Raw genomic sequence first — 3,561 nt, forward strand, 5'->3', positions numbered from 1 at the left:
GATTCAATTCCCAGCACCACAAAAAAGTTTAAAATAAAGACGAGGAAGCTGAAGCATTAAGCGTTTATAGGTAGTGAAAGTTTGTACTTTCAAATTCTTCCCAAATTTAACATAAAGTTAATATCTTCCCGGTACCAGAAAAAACAAACAAACAAACAAACAAAAAAATGGGTCTGGGGATTTAGCTCAGCAGCACAGCGCCTGCCAGGCAAGCTCCAGGTCATGAGTTTGATTCCCGGTACCAGAAAAAAAAAAGAAAACGAACCCCCCCCACCAAAAAAAAAAACCAAGTTAATATCTATTCCTTCAAATTTTCTAGTAAATTTTTGAATATTAAAAAATGGATTGATGTGTATTAAGGACCTTCATTTTCCATGAAGATCTTCATCTTTCCATGTGTATCTTTCCATGGGTCATGAATACTTTTGTAGTACAGTACTGTATTCATTTGTTGTAGTGTTGGGGATTGAACCCAGGGGGCCCTGTCACCTGTACCCCACCTTCAAACCTGAACTTACTAAGCGCAGACTCTACCACTAAGTTACGACCCTACTTATTAAACGTCTGCAGTTACCACTTGGCTTCCATGTATGGAAGTCCACCAAAGGAAGTTTGAGGGCTCCTAAATATTTATGGTTTCTAACATAAAAATTAGAAAGTGCTAAAGTACTTACCTAGCATGGGTGAGGCCCTGGGTTCAATCCCAGCACAAAAAATAAATGAGTAAGGATTGTGAATGTAGGGCAGTGGTAGTGATTCAGGAGGTAGAGTGTGGCAAAACTGGCTGGAGAACTGGGTGGGACCTGTCAATTTCCAGATCCCAGGTCAGAGCCAGATGATTCCCACAGCCCAGCTCCCACGAGATATGGGCAACATAAAAGAGATCAGAGCTCATGGGGAGCCCGCTATTGTGGAGGACCACCTAGATGACTCTCTTTCAAAGAGGAGCAATTGCCTCCATTTTGGCTAAGCCTGACCCTATTTCCATGTATTGATATGTAGAGCTGGCTAGGACCCTTTCCTTATCTCTTTAGTCGGCTTAAAGCAATGCATATAGGTCTAGCTGAGGTGCTGGTGATAGTCTTGAAGACTGCAGGTGTGTTTCCCCGACCTCTGTTGTTCCCACAAGTAAAGGAGCCAGGAGGAGGTGGGATATGTGAGCCAATACTCCATGCTGGGATCGATAGAGGCTATGACCTCCTCGGGCTTGAAAGACTGCAAATCAGAGCTGAAGCACTGACCCCAGAACATTAGATGCTATCTCAATTGTGTTATGCAGATTACTCTTTCTGCATATCCTCTCTGCATTTGCAGAGCTGATTTCAGGCCTCCTACCTAGCCCAGCTCATGGCACTTACCTATTTGCTGCAATTCTCAGTCACCCATCCTCAAGCCACTCCTTTCGTCATGAATGAAGAAAGGGTTTGGCCTTGGGTCGAGGCCTTTGTTCCGGATAGCCATCCTTGGTTCCCCATAACTACAAATACGCCTTAGTGTCTTTACTCTCACCATGGGTTGCCCTGGAAGTGGTAGATTGGAATTGACTCACCAGGATTCAAACAACTTTTCATGGGATTACACATATAAACTTCCTGGGCTGACAAAAGGGCTGGGAAGGGCTCTCCACACGCTATGGTGACTCCAGGGTGCACTTTTAGCTTTGCTTTTTTATCCTTTTCTTTCTTTCTTTGGCCCAAGTTCGCTCTGCAGAGCCAGTTTTTCCCCTTAATCCTCACCCCTCACTTTTGAAATAAACTTTTGGCACTGTTTTTGTCTGGTTTGGTATTTTGGTTTTTTTGAGACAAGGTCTTGCCGTATAGTTCAGGCTGGTCTTGAACTCACTATGCAGCCCAGGCTGGCCTGCACTTGCTGTAATCCTCCTGCCTCAGCCTCCAGAGTGCTGGGATTATAGGCATGCGCCACCACGTCCGGCCCTCGTTTTTGGATCTCTCATCCAAATCTTTGTGGCCAAACGGACACAGAATACTTTTGCTTGGTGAGCCATCTCTAAAGGAACCACCAGACAGCAAGAGTGCCGGCTCAGAACATGTAGCTGGCCCTGGATTCCATTCCCAGCACACACAAAGAAAGTGAGAGAGGGAAGAGAGGGCGATGTTAGTGAAAGGGCACAAAAATGCTAACTGTGCAGAGGTGTCAGCTCCTACATTTCTGGGATGTGGTGATTCACTGCACAGTATATGACAAAGCATCAATCTATACACTTCAAGTATGTACAGGTTTTTTTAATTGTTTCTTTTTTTGGAACTGGGGATTGAAGCCAGGGCTTCATTCCTGTGTATAATTTTTTTTTTTTTTTCTTTTTGGAGACAGGATCTCACTATGCGGTTCAGGCTGGCCTTGAACTTGTTATGTAGCCCAGGAAGAGGTCCAACTTGTGGCACTCCTCCTAGCTCAGCCGCTGGAGGGCTGAGATTACAGGTGTGTGCCACCACACCCAGCTTTGTACCATTTTGTTTTTTCAAGATAGGCTCTTACTATGTAGTTTAGGCTGATGCTGAACTCAGGGTAATCCTCCTGCCTCAGCCTCCCAGAGTGCTGAGATCACAGCCATGTGCCATCCTGCCCGGCTTGTACAGTTTTTATATATCCAACCAGGTAATCCTAGCACTCTAGGAGGCTGAAGCAGAAGGATTTTGTGTTTGAGGCCAATCTGTGTTACCTATAGTAGCTAGTTAAAGGCTGGCCTAGACTACCTAATGAAACCTTGTCTCAAAAAACCCCAGAACATCTTGGCCTGGCAGATATGCATGACCACACCTGGCTTATAGTAGGTCTTTTGCTTTGTTTCTCTTGGTGCTGGGGAGTGAACCCAGAGCCTTGAACACTAGGCAAGCACTCTACCACTGAGCTACATCCCTGGTTGGGGACCACAGTGTTTAAATTCATGTACTAATTCTGTCACCAGTTGTCCCCATCACTTTGAAGAACTGCTATGTTTATCATGGCCCTACTCACAATAGTCAAGTTAGAGAATCAGCCTAGATATCCATTAATGGGTGGAGAAAGAACTGTGATATATATATACACGAGGGAGTATTAGTCTGCTCTAAATAAAAATGCAATCAGATGCGTGTGGTGGTACATGCCTGTAATGTCAGCACACCGGAAGGCTGAGGCAGGAGGACTGTAAGTTCAGGTCTAATCTGGGCAGCTTCATGACCTAGTAAGATCCTGTCTTTTTTTTTTTTTTTTTTTTTTGGTTTTTCTCTGGTACCGGGAACCGAACTCACGACCTTGCGCTTGCCAGGCAGGCGCTTTTGCCGCTGAGCTAAATCCCCAGCCCCTAAGATCCTGTCTTGAAATAAAATAAAATAAAATAATAGGAACTGGGATATAGCTCAACTGGAAGGCACTGCATTCAATTCCCACTACTGGGAAAAGAAAAGAAATCCTATTATTTGCAGGAAAGTGGATGGAACTGGAAATCATGCTGTGTGAAATAAACTAGACTCAGAAAGACAATTATATTTCCTTTCCCACAGGGAACCCAGAAGTCAGTAAACACAGCTCACACTGCCCCTGGGCAGCGCCGTGTCAGAC

Source organism: Chinchilla lanigera, unplaced genomic scaffold (genome assembly GCF_000276665.1).
Source record: "Chinchilla lanigera isolate Chin_1 unplaced genomic scaffold, ChiLan1.0 scaffold00174, whole genome shotgun sequence".
In the NCBI taxonomy this organism is placed as follows: Eukaryota; Metazoa; Chordata; class Mammalia; order Rodentia; family Chinchillidae; genus Chinchilla; species Chinchilla lanigera.